At 42.5% G+C, this 13369-nt stretch overlaps 1 protein-coding gene across 2 annotated transcripts in view; it reads left to right on the top strand.

Annotated features, from left to right (window-relative positions):
* The window catches only part of cntfr (ciliary neurotrophic factor receptor), a 288526-nt gene that overhangs the window by 47816 nt on the left and 227341 nt on the right, over positions 1 to 13369 (top strand). The window contains exon 1 of one of the 2 annotated variants that reach the window (XM_030436149.1): positions 5826 to 6110. The exons of the other annotated variant lie outside the window; for it this stretch is intronic. The gene's annotated coding sequence lies outside the window, so the exon portion shown is untranslated. Of the gene's footprint in view, positions 1 to 5825; positions 6111 to 13369 lie in introns of those variants that run through there. 2 annotated transcript variants of the gene reach the window in all.

Here is a 13369-nt window from a genome sequence, read left to right as displayed (position 1 = left end):
TACCAGCCGTAAGCAGTTTTTTGTTGTCTAATTCCAAGTGCTTTTACTGATGAAATAATCGAATGAGTGAAAGGAATACTACTCTCACCTCATGTGCACTTCTATCCCTGTTATAGAGCCCAGACAACAGTTGCAGTCATGGCAAATAAAACAGAGTTGTTGTCTCTCTTTTTAAGTGAGTAACGTTAAGTGTGAAGCATGATCGAATATCGTTGTGTTATTTTGGGGCTGTGAGGCTGTTTTTGCAAAAGTCTGTCTGTGTGAATCAAGGTTGTGTCTGTTTTTCACAGTAAGTTGCTCTCCCCTTTTAATCCAAGATTTATTAAACAGCTTTATGCAGCTGCAGACTAGACTAGAATGACTAAAATACCTATGTGGACTGGATCAAAATTAGTGGTATGATTATGAAATCCCAGTGCTTGTAATAAGCACAGCAGTCCAGAATATAGCTACAGGTAAAGGGTGATAGACTCCTGCAGTGTTCTTCAATCCTGGTCTTTGTGGACGCTCTGCCTTTCCCTGCATGTTTTAAATGTTTCCCTGCCCCAACATACCTGATTCAAGTGAATAGGTTGTTATGAGGCTTCAGCAGAGCTTGATGGCGAGCTTATCATCCGAGTCGGGTATGTTGGGGCAGGGAGAAGACAGCTAAGACCTTGTCCACACATACACAGACATTTCTTAAAAATGCTGTTTGTTCCTACTCTGGTTTAAAAAAAAAAGAAAAAAGAATCCTGGTGATTACACACCAGCTGTATTAAAGGCTGTCAAGCACACGCCAAAGCAACAGGTGGCAATATAACCTCTACCATAAGGTCACATTAGCCAATCAGAAGCCTGCCAAACCTGCTAAAGGAAACAAGCTTAAAAAAACCCTGTCTACACTTAAACACTGAAAATGGCGTTTAAGAATATCTTCACCCTGGTAGGCGTTCTCAAAAGGCTGTAATATCAGTACTTTTAAGAAATACCTGTGTATGTGTGTACAAGGGCTAAAACATGCAAGGCATGGGTCCTGAGGACCGAAGTTGAAGAACACTGCATTAATCAATATTGTGCCAACATTATTTCACACAAAGTTTTTTTTAAAGCCTAGGATACAAGTGTGCAACTACATACAATTGTAACTAAATAAAGGTGCTTTAATTAGTAGTAATCTGTTGTGATAGGGAGGGACATACTGCGTTCAGTTTATTAGAAAATTTAATGGCAAAGCAGGCTTATTAATCTGATGGAATGTTTCATTGAAGTATGAAGCACATTATGCAGTTCTTTTTATGGAAATTGATTTTTAAAGATGCATGTGATAATCATAAGCATATTATTTTTCATAAAATGAATAAATCAAGCTTTTGTTATAGTTTTTCTATTGGTTATGATGACATTATATTAGGGCTGCAGCTATCGATTCTTTTTGTAATCGATTAATCTAGCACTTTATCGATCGATTAATCGAGTAATCGGATAATTAGAGTCCCAGCTTTCATATGACATGCTGTATGTAGCATTACCATGAAGTAGCGTAATCGCTAACGCCGATTTTTCGGACATGCGCCATTAGCGTGTTTTTTCTACGTGCTCCTTTAGTTGCTTGGTGTCGGAATTGAGTTTCAATTAGGTGAAAATGATTATCATGAGCGTTTAGCTGAACTTCTTCCCGTTAAGTTGGTGTGCTGCATTAATATGTTGCTACATGGTTAGCATGCTCGCATATATAATGCAACATGCGCAGCTCGGGTTGAAGAGGTTAAAACATCAAAGCTAAACATCATATCTAGTCAAACCGCATCACGACATCACTACAAATACAGAGCTAAATTGTGCCAGCCAGCTAAATTCAAAATGTATGACGCGCTGGTGTGCTTCCTGAACAACGGTCCGTGTGGAACAATCAGATCCCTGCGCGTATAGTGCGCGTCATAGGAATTTAACGAGGCTTCGAGGCAGAGTTTTTGCCTCGAGGAATTTTTATAATCGAGTTAATCGAGTAACTCGATGAATCGTTTCAGCCCTAATTAAATTATGTCTAATAAAGACAGGCTATATTTCTTTATTTTGTTGAAGACTTGTCCAACACCTGCTGACCGTACTCACCGCGTTCAAAATAAACTCAATTACCTGCTGCATTGGATTGGTACAATTTAGACTCCAACTGCTACCACACTCCCTTATATTTTATTTTTGGGGTATTTCATGCATCGATGTGAGGACGGTAGTTTGTGTGTGTGTATCATTGTCATTATAGTAACATAATGATATCAGTTCTTAACTAGTCATAGTTTATAGCTGTCCCACTCAGGTTTTTTTTTTACCCCGATACCGATCCGAGTCCTTTTAATATTTAGTTTCTGCCGACACTGAGTCCTGATCTGATACTTAGCCTTTACTAATATTTTCCTAGATAATACAGCTGCATTAAAAAAAGCAAACCCTGCATCCAAGCTGTTCCTTAATAGGTTATTTTATTTTGTTGAAACAAAGTATATACTTTCATTTGGCTCTTTCTTATTCTGCATATGCTATTCCAACATTGGCCTACCACCTTCCTTGCGTTATAAGGTGAGTGTTTGATGCTGCACTGTGACAGCAGACCCTTCAGTACAGCCAGCTGAAATGTGTGCGCGACACAGCCCACGCTTGGTACCTCCATATCATCCATTGCTATTTTTCATATTCCTCATGTTGTCACATCAAATGACGCTGACGCGTTGCTTGCCTATTTCACATGCGTTCAGCATCTCCTCGATTGCCTTTTTTATATGGTGGGCATACCGGTACGTTGTAACTCGAAAATGGAGTAAATGTAATGTAATGCCGAGATGGTAGAGCATACCAGGGATTCAAAAACTCCAGGTGACGAAGAAAACCCTGATCCTCTACCATGGAGATGGGCTGATTATCCAGAGCGATTAATTTACCTCTTCTGTAATTTTTTTTGCCATGTCGCTGCCTCGAGGACATTTCTCTTTCCTTGTGAGAGTATCCATGAGTGTTGCTTCGGTCTGCGTTCTGCCACAAGTTGTGCTCTGACGTAAAAAAAAAGAAATAAATAGGGCTTGGGGCGACGTTCAATATTTCCGATTCCGATCAGTGAAAAAATGCCCATATCGGCCCTAATCCTGATACTGCGGATCAGATCAGGACATCCCTACTTATAGCCATAATAAATGCACATTCTTTACCAGCCTTCACCTCAAATGGCAATCACATTGATTTACTGGTACGTTAAATGCTAACGTTAACATAATTTGTATCTGGTCTGCTCTGTGTTGACTGGATGCGTTACATTAGAATGGGTGATTTATGGCTGAGAGGCTGTTGCATTGACCTCATGCTATTGTTTGAAGCTTTTTTCCAGCTTGAAATACATGTACTGTTAATAAAGCTGTTGTACACATTATTTTCTAATTAATATGAGTGTTGAACAGCTCTGTATTCCAAAAGTAATCACTCTAATAGAGTGTTTGTTCAGTAGCCCTTGTCTCTCCTAGCCAGGAGAAAGTACAATTTCCATTATTCCTGCCTACTTTATCCAATCAGGACAGAGAACTCCATAAAGAGGCGGTCCTGTCTGCTCAGGGAAAAAAAGCAGAGATCCACCAGTTCTGGTATCTAAACCAGCAATGATGTAACAGGAAAAGCTGCCAATCCTGTCATTCTTTGTGACAACTTACCAGGCAAAGCGATGAAAAACACTTGAAGAAATAGAAAGTAGCTAAGAGAAAGGAGTTGTGCAAGTGTGGTGACATAGACCGGAGGGAGGACAGGAAGTTAGCTAAAATGACTACATCGCTTACAGCAGCTTGAATGGGAAAAGCAGTGAGACATCATGCCTTGCACCAAAAGCAGACATATCAACTTTAAAAAACTGTGAGAAAAAGGCACGGCACAAGGGAGGTGCACACATCAGGCACATTCAACTGGCGAGACTCATTGCTGGCGAAGCATCTCGATGTACAAAACACAGTGTGCTGTGTGTAGTATGTAAGAATATTTTGTAAGTGATAGGGCAGCACAATTTAATGAAATACTATCGAAATCATAACATGGCCAAGTAAATTATACTGATCACAAGAAGCTGCAGCTGGCCTACAGATGTTCTCCTGATGAGAGAAAACATATTTTTTGGGTCAAATTCCACATCATCATGACAGGAACAATTAAAATTGTGTGGTAAAAATGATTATTCCAAGAAATCCAATGACCTAATCTGATATTAGAAATCATATCAAATTTGTAATATTTGTCAAAACAATTGCACATTTTTTTCCCAAACCCTGCAGCCCTTGTAATGGATTTACTTAAAAGTGTTTGAGGATTAGTCCCAGCCCCACATTTTACTCTCCAAAGTAATTGCCTGGATCTGAGAAGCCAAATTGATTACTCAGGCCGTAAACAAGTCAAAAGTTTAACCAGATTATTAAACCACATAATTTGGAGGTAAATCTGTCATCAATAATCCCTTATTGACCAGGAATAACTTTGTGTTCTCAACTATGGGACGCATGGAAATTATTGTATAAACTGTCTTGGGCGTTCACAACAGATAGTTTTGGGTAATAACTTTAATGATCATCCTGTGTTCCAAAAAGTCTGGCTAACCTCTGAGCTTGTTTTAAAATCTGCATGATTGTGTGACCGCTCATGGTTTCTGCCCCATCTGAGACCTGACCCAGATCTCTGCAAGAATGTTTGTAAGACATGTTATTATTACCCATAGGAATGGTGGCCAAAATCACTAAAATAAGAGAAAGATTGCAAGAAACCAGAATAGCCAGTTCAGATTAAAACACTGAGTCAAATAGCTTTATACGAGCTGTGGCACACGCACGCCTCAGGCCTGGATGTGGAGGTACTGTGTTAAACTGGTGTTGCGAATGGTGCTTGTAATCACAGTACGGACTGCCCTCTTGGGTATTATTCTGATAATAAACGACTTTCAGTAGCCATTTATTTCACCTCAAGGTCCATAAGAGCAGCAATATGGTGCTGAAAGTCTCCTGAACATTAAGTGATAAATGTGTTCGGACCTGATCAACAATTTATCGCGCATGCAGTCTGAAAGCTGTACCGGCTTCATTTGTTAGAAAGAATAATGATGCATCTGTGGTGTTTTGTAGCCGTGGCAATCTATCAATACATCCCCCAAAATATTTTCTCTGGACACAATCTATCATCTTCCCAATCCACGCTGTCATGTTGTGTATCCTCTTTAGATATATGTGAATACACAAGGCTTTTTGAAAAAATGTATTTCTTCGTACATATATTTCACCTGAAACACTTCATCTGCAGTGTTTTTCATAGTTGTTCCTTAAGGTGTAATAGCTGTAATGCAATTGTATCAGCCTTGCAACAGAAGGTCAGCTTTAAAAGGTTTCCATTACTGAAAAGGTCAGTGCTTCCAGGTGTGAAGCACAACCACGGCAGAGACGGAAAAGTCAGAAACATTGAAAAAACGTTTAATTGGCTGAACTGTCTCTAATTGTGTTAGAATTATTTATTTTGATGTTGTGTCCCCTGGGATGCTCTTTAAGTTTGACATAAGACATCAACACTGTGACCATACATGGTGTTAATGTTTGTTTGTGAGCTCAAATCACTCCTGTCCTGTATTTCTGTGTGTGTGTGCGTGCGTGTGCATTTCATGTGTGTGTGGGCTGTTCCCTCCACTACCCTGAGCGGTGGCTAGGGGGTGCACTGTGGACACGGTGTGTGTGTGTGTGTGTGTATAAGCAAGAGAGAGAGAGGGGGGAAGAGAGATAGAGAGTGCGTGTGTGTGTGAGTGTGTGTATGTGTGTGTCTGTAATGTATTCCTGCCTGTGGCTGGGCTGGTCACATGGGGAGAGAGCAGGCTGTTTAAAACAGCCTCTGCTCTCTCACTCAGAGCAGTGTGAGACACAGAGACAGACGCACACGTTCTCTCTCTCTCTCCCTCTCCTTCACGCGTGCACACACACATGCTCATGCACGCAGACGGCAACTTTCCTCTATCGGACTGACACAGCACACACGCCGGGATAGACACTCTCCCCTCGCTACAGTGCAGAAGAGGATAAAGAGTGACAGATCAGGAAAAAAAAGAAATACAGAAAAAGAGGAGGTTCCCAGTGAGTAGCCAATTGATTTTCATATTTTTTCTTATTTTGTTTGCAATGGGGGGACTTTACTCATCTTCATCGCCGTCTGACCGGGGACCTGACGGGGACTGAGAGAGGGACAGAGAGTTGGATGAAAGGAGGAGAGAAAAAAAAGAAGGGAAGGTGACAGAGGAGAGCGGAGATGTGGTGCTGTAGTGCAACATCGGGATACCTCTCCATCAATCTGTCCCTCTGTCTGTGGGATCTAACGCTGTTAATTAGCAGGGTGCGCTTGGAATGAGAGGAATGCCATTGCACGGAGCTGGAGTGGGGCTTGCTTCGGACTCTTGTTCTTTCCTGTGCGTGTATGTCCCCTCTGTCTTTTGGTGTTGTGTATGCCGGCTGCATTGTGGTGGTCAGCCGGACTGATAGAGCCGATTCCACGAGACACATGCTGCCCGGGCTGTGATTAATAGAAAACCATTGATATGCAGATGGAAGAGGATAGAACACGGCACTCTTTCTCCAGTGATATGAGTGATGTCTCGGCGGCGGCAGAGGGGGGGGGACGGCGGACAGTCGCTGCCTCTCCTCCTCCTAATCTCTGCTGTCCAATTGTCTCTGTATCTGTTTGTCCCTCTCTGTCTTACTGACTCTCTCATCCTTCCCTCCCTGCTCGTTTTTGTTTGCCGCCGCTGGTCTCTCTCCCTTTCTGACACACTCTCCCAGTTCTTACAATCCTTTGCTATCTCTGTCTTTGCATGAACTTTTTTCCCGTCTCCATCCGTAGCTCTACATGCTCTATTTTTCATCCAACTCCTCACTCTATCTCATTTTCTCCCCCACGCTGGTACATGCGGGTGTTCATAGTAGATTCCACAGTTGCGTAGCAAGAGAGAGGATCGCAGAGTTGTGAGGAGGGAGGGGAGGGTGGGGAGGGAAAGGGAGAAGAAAGAGAGGAATGAAGGAGAAAGTGGAAGGAGGGGAGGGTAAGGGAGGGGGGGGCATTGAAAAGGCTGACACTGGCTTGGACAATTAGCCCGGGGAGTCCGTCCTGGGGTGCTATTCTGAGAGGGGCTTTGGCCCCTGGGCCTTGGGCACTGGGTCACGGGATGCCTTGACCCCTCCAGTCGACAGCTAGGCATGGGAGCCATTATCACGGCCTGATTGATTAGCACCGAGCGGAAATCCCTTTTCTCTTCTCTCCTTAGGAGAAAGAGACGGGAGCTTTTTGTCCTTTTGCTGCTGCTGGTTTGGTATCTGCCTGTCTGAATGTGGAAAGCTCTGGCTCTTTTTTTTTTTCTTTTTTCTAATGTTGTCAGTTATATCTTCTCTCTCTGGGGTTGTCTCTTGATCTCTCACTGTCTTTCTCCTAGTCAACATGTGTAAGTGGGTTGGAGTTTATTTAATATTTATTTAACCAACAAGACAGTTGCCCTCTGAGAAAGATGCTGCAAATACTTGTTTGCGGACTTCTTCATATTCAGACATCTGATCTGATTTTCACATTAGTTCTTTCATTTTCATGGTTCATTGAGTCTCTGTTTTGTGCACCTGCAGAGGTAGTTAGTGATGGATTTCATGTGCTACCATGAATGAAAAACCAAGCGATGAAAAGACACGTGTAGGAAAATGTGATAAAACACAAAAGTGGTGGGGGACAGCTTGGGAAAATGAGCTCCTTGCTCCAGTCTGTGTGTTTCTCTTACATTGTGTCTCCATCTCCATCTCATTTCTCTGTTTTGATCTTCCCATCCCTCGCTAACTCTCGCTACTTTTCACTCTCCCTCAGCACCCCCCCCCCAGACTGGGAGTTTAGCGGGGTGTTTAGCCCAGCTCACGGCTGATCAAAGCAGTGTGTGTCAGACTGGGCTTAGCCCAGGCACTCCTAATGGAGCACCGTTTTCATGCCTAGTTGGTGGTGGAGCGGGAGGGAGAGATGGGAGGTTGCTGGGGGGTTGCAAATAGAAAGAGTGACAGAAAGAGTTCAAGGGAGTCTGCTAGACAGACAGGCAGACGACGCAAGCAAGCAAGCAGATGAGGGCAGGCAGGCAGAGGGTGGGAGACCATGGTGATTAACATAGGCAAAAGATGAAAAGTGGGGAAAAAAGGACAGAAAGGCAAGAAGGAGAAAAGACAGTTGCTGTCAAAAGCACACAGAAAGGCTAAAAGCCCAAAGACATGGAAACAGGGAGACGGGGAATGAATGTCTTTCCAGCCCTTCTAGTGGAGGGACGCAGCACCAAGAGGGCATACAGTTTAGGCCAGCACAGGATAGCTCCCACACATGGTTTGGTTTTAGGCTGGAAGCAACACCAGACGGGAAGAGGCCTGTATGTGTGTGTGTGTGTGTGTGAGTGTGTGAGAGCGAGAGAGATATAGGCAAAGAGATAACGAGAAAAAGGCAGACTTGTGTTTGTGTGCCTGTGTGCATGGTAAGCATCTGTGTGCCAGTCTGTGGCTGCCTGTATGTCAAGCACCAATACAGATAGCATGTAAACCATATATACATTGTTTTAACAGACTATAAAAAGCTGTCAAGACTTGTCTGACAATGAAATTTTACATCTTATTAAGACATGTTTTGCCACAGAGAAGAATTTATCAGTATGGTAAGAACAAAAGTTACTATTCTGACCTTGAGAAATAAAAAAGTCTTTAAATTGGAGGATGGTACTTACATCTTGTTAAGGGGTCTGTGATGACTGAGAAAAAGACGGTGGTGACATTTTAAAGTGATTCTCAAGGAACTGAGAGGTAAAAATTGATTGAGAAGTGATGTCAGGGTTGATCAACTCTCTTAAAGTTAGCTAGAAAAGTGTTAAAAGTAAAAGTGTATTTCTGTGCCTATATATACTTCTGAACCTTTCCTCCACATTCACATTCTTTACTTTTTTCTGTCTCTTCTCCATCTTACAGCTTTCTTTCTCAAGATTCCCTCTTTATCCCCCAATATATCTTTTCCAACCCATTTACTTCTCCTTTCCTCCCTTGCTCAACCTCTCTCTGTTGATGTCTCCTCACCCTTCCCTCTCCCCCCTCATCCTTCACTTCTACTCTCTCAGGTCCACTTACCTTCTCTTCTACACTCCTTTTTTTTCCTCCTCCTCGCCTCTCCTCTCCTCTCCCATCCCCACCTCCCAAATGCTGGTGTTTATGCTTCAGACAGAAGAAAGGTAAGGTAAAACTAGGATAATATTTCCCCTAACATACTTACTGCCTGGGTAAACATCCTCCGACAGATGTCCGAGCGTGGGCCTGATCAGAGGAGGGCGGGGAATCTTGCTGCTGTAACGTACACAAAGGGCTACAAATTGGAAGCCGGTGTGGAGAATGGGGGGATAGAGGAGTAGGGAGGTATAGAGGTAGAGTCAGTGACTTCTCGCCTTGAAAACTTAACAGTATCTTGAGGGTTGGGTTCTTAAGCTTTTTTCTTTGGCAGTGTTAAGACTAAATGTATCAGGGTTCTTACCTCTAGCTGGCAATGGCAATCACTATCTCTTGTTGGAAGGACAAGCATTACTTTACCTTATTACCCAATTAATTAATCTGACAGTTGAAACTTTTGGCTGCGGTCTGGTTCATGTGATCGCTGCAAGCAGGTGTCCAAACTCGGCCAAAGATGGATTGTTAGCATAAGAACCTGCACTCTCCAAAAAGGCTACAAGTAATGATTTTTATTGTTGATTAATCTCTTGATTATTTTCTCGATTCATCTATTAGTTGTTGTGTTGATAAAATGAAATGAAGTTGGAAATCAGTCCAAGTTTCCAAGTCCAATAAGAAGTCATCCATGTCCGAAATTTTCAGTTTGCTGTCAGTGGTAAAGAAACCAACAGATGTTCACATTTAAGAAAGTGGATAAAGGGAAGTTTGACTTCTATGCTAAAGAAAATTACTCAAACCCATTAAACTAATATGAAAGTAGATGTAATTTGTTTAATAGTTGACAACAGATTGATTATTGATTGTTTCCTAGAGGCAAAAGTGATGTTCAAATCGCCTCTTTTTGTCCAACCAACAGTCCAGAACCCAAAGATTCTTTACTCTTCACGCTTTATTATCATAAATGACAAAGAAAAGCAGCTTATCCCTGTATTGAAGACACTGGAACCAGCAAGTATTTGACATCGCCATTGACATCGCTTGAAAAATGGTTAAAATAGTTGGCAATTAATTTTCTCTCCATTGACTCCTCAATTCTACTAAATCTACTCTCTAACATCACTCAGTGCGTTTACATGACACTCAAGAAAACCGAATTACTGCGTTAGCCTGACAATGATCGGATTTTTAAGATGCATGTATACACCTTTGTCTGACTAAAATCGGACCGGATCGGATTTCTCATAGTCGAATTACACCACGTAGATTATTCGATTGAAAGTCGCATTACTCCTGCATGTATACGTTTCCAGCGGATCGGATCGGATTTTGCGTTCTGCGCAGGCGCGCGATTTTTGCCCGGGGCCGTGAGCTGGAAGTAGATGGGCGGCGGCGGCGGCGGCTTTCCTCTGAAATCACGGCCAGAAAGAGCGCCAGAGTGCCCCTAGTCTGTGTAATTATCATGCACACCATATACGAAGTGTACAAAGATGTAGCTTCGTCTCGCTCTTCGTACGCCATCTTTCTTGAATGCCGAGGCAGCTGGTGACGTAAAGAGGTCAGCCGGAGGTAACTCTGTTACCACTAGTTGAGATGGGTACAGCGCCACCTAGCGTACCGGGGTATGACATGCTTTCGGCTAGTAATACGATTTTCTCACTGGCATGTATACTCGGATAATTGCAGTTGTCCGACTGAGCAGCATAGTCGAACTATGGCTGTAATCTGACTAAGCTGTGCATGTAAACGCACTGACTGTGTAATTGCAAGTGGATGGTCCAGCAAGAATCAGAGAGGTGATTTCCAGTGTGATTCCTGTATATTTAACTGACCTTTTGATGTCAGTCTCATAGATACACGTTCATTAATTTATCTACAAGTAATGCTCCAGCAATAGCTGTGGAAGCCTAAGAAGGATAAACCTGTGATGACTGTGTCAGACATATTTTATCAATATTTCACAACTCATACTGCTCAACGGATTTTCAGGTTGCAACCAAAATTGTTTAAATTCAATAAAACTAACATCAATAACTGGATTCAAAATGTAACAAGCCAATTTGCTAGATTTGGATTTGATAAGTTACTTTTGAACCTCAACAGTAGTAAGGAGGGTACAAAATAAATAGGAGATTTTGAGAAAGCGTGTTTCTGTCTACATGCTTTTCAGAGACAGTTTACAGACCTCCGAAATAAATGCAGGCGAGAGCTTTGTGCGCAACAAGCCTCCAAACGGCAGCAAAGACATGAGAAAGCCAGTGCTCCTCTCCTCGCGATGCACGGCTCCCACGCTTTCTCCTTCTACCCCTCGTTCTCTCTTTAGTTAGATATGCCACTTGCTGTGTGCTTTTATCTACACGCACCTAAGGCTGTAAAAACATGACAAGATTTTGTTAAGATTTGGCCCCAATTAAGCAGCCTCACATGCATTTCAGAGATCTGCATTTTGCGACGGTTTCCTCTGTGCGCCCAGAGCTGGAAGATCTGGCTCGGAGGGGGACTTGGTGTGTAATTATTTCGGTAATCCGAAAGAACTCTTGTGCTTTCTTTGTACATTTTTAATACAGCGAGGACATGCTGATATTAAACCACTCTCTAATGCCATACCTCATGACATGTCCTCTAACTATGGATCAGAACCTTAAATTGCAGGAAGTTGTGAAATGTGAGCTTCTCTTCTTGTATTCCCCCTTTTCTTTTTGCTCTATTCATGTGTTCGCCTGCTTTTGAGACAGTCTGTCAATCTGCCTATTTGTCTGCCAATTTATGTGTGTTCTAGTGGGTCAGTGTGTGTGTGTCAACTTGTGTGTATATCTGCTTGCCTCTGCTGCATTTTACATCCTTAGACAGCTCTCCATTCAGCCCCCGTAGCATTCTTGCTTCTCACCAGGCAATAAAAGAGTTTGTCTCCTCAAACTTTCTGATCAAAGCAAACGGGGGATGAAAGGAGCGAAATGGATAAACCCGTTAATGAATATGCATATCACTCACTCACCCCTCCAACGCTTATACTAGCCCATACCCTTTTCTACACACACGTACTTGCACGCACGCACGCACGCACACACCCACACCCACAGACAGAGCTGCCTCCAACAGTAGGGGGCAGCCTTCCTTGAAGGTCTTTTTCTCCCATTGCTAGTTAACATCTGGGAGACATTCCATTAACATACTGGTGGACCAACATGCTACCTGACAGCAGCTGCACATTTAAGTCTGCATATTAGAAACATGCACACTTATTTTTTCATTCTGACGGATAAAGTGCTTTCTTTTAACACATAACAAGAATTTCCTCAGACACAAGCATAATATATATTTAAGTGCAACTTGAGGATAAGCAAAATGGAGTAGATGTACCTCCAGGCTACAGTACAATATAGCACAGTATGTATACAGTAAGGGAATTCATGAAGACGTGTGTGAGGGAATCATGAGCTAATTCTTGGGATACATTTGTGATGTGTACATCCATCCATCCACCAATCAACTCATCCACTCACACTCCAATGGGGACAGCCATCTGGAGCAATTTGGGGTTCAGTATCTTGCTCAAGGACACTTCAACATGCAGATCAACCCTCCAATTAACGGATGACCAGCTCTACCTCCTGAGCCTACAGCTGTCCATCCATCCGTCTGTACCTGTCGATATTCACTGAGCAGTATTGTGGATTAACTTGCCACATGCTTTGCAACAGGCATATGTATTGCTTGCTTTTCTGCTACTTTCTATTCTAAGATGACTGACCCTGGTGCTAGCTTGTGGTCTCACCAGAAAAATGAAAATTAATTACAAGAGACCTATGATGCTTTTTAATTTTTTCCCTTCCCTTAATTATTTTATAAAAGTTCTTGTGAATGTAAAAGATCTTGAAAGTAAAAAAAGTCAAAGTCGCACAAAGAGAAGCTCCTCTCTCCCACAGAAAACACTGCTCCGCAGTAGTCTTGCTTTTAATTTTGTAACTTTGTGACATCACAGTGTGTCATCATGTCACAGATATGCTTAATTTATGCCCCATGGCTAGTTTGGCATGTAAAAAGTGATTAAATGAGCATGTTCTGTCGTTGTAGTTGGCAGTACAGCGTCAGGTATGCGTGAGCTGACCAATCAGAGGACACGGGGTATTTGGGAGGGGGGCATTAAAGAGACATGAGATAAAAATGTTTCAGACAGAGGGGAA

The sequence above is a fragment of the Sparus aurata genome, chromosome 12 (assembly GCF_900880675.1).
Source record: "Sparus aurata chromosome 12, fSpaAur1.1, whole genome shotgun sequence".
Taxonomy (NCBI): domain Eukaryota; kingdom Metazoa; phylum Chordata; class Actinopteri; order Spariformes; family Sparidae; genus Sparus; species Sparus aurata.
Note: the sequence above shows the minus strand (reverse complement) of the source record. Positions and strands in the feature narration are given on the sequence as shown.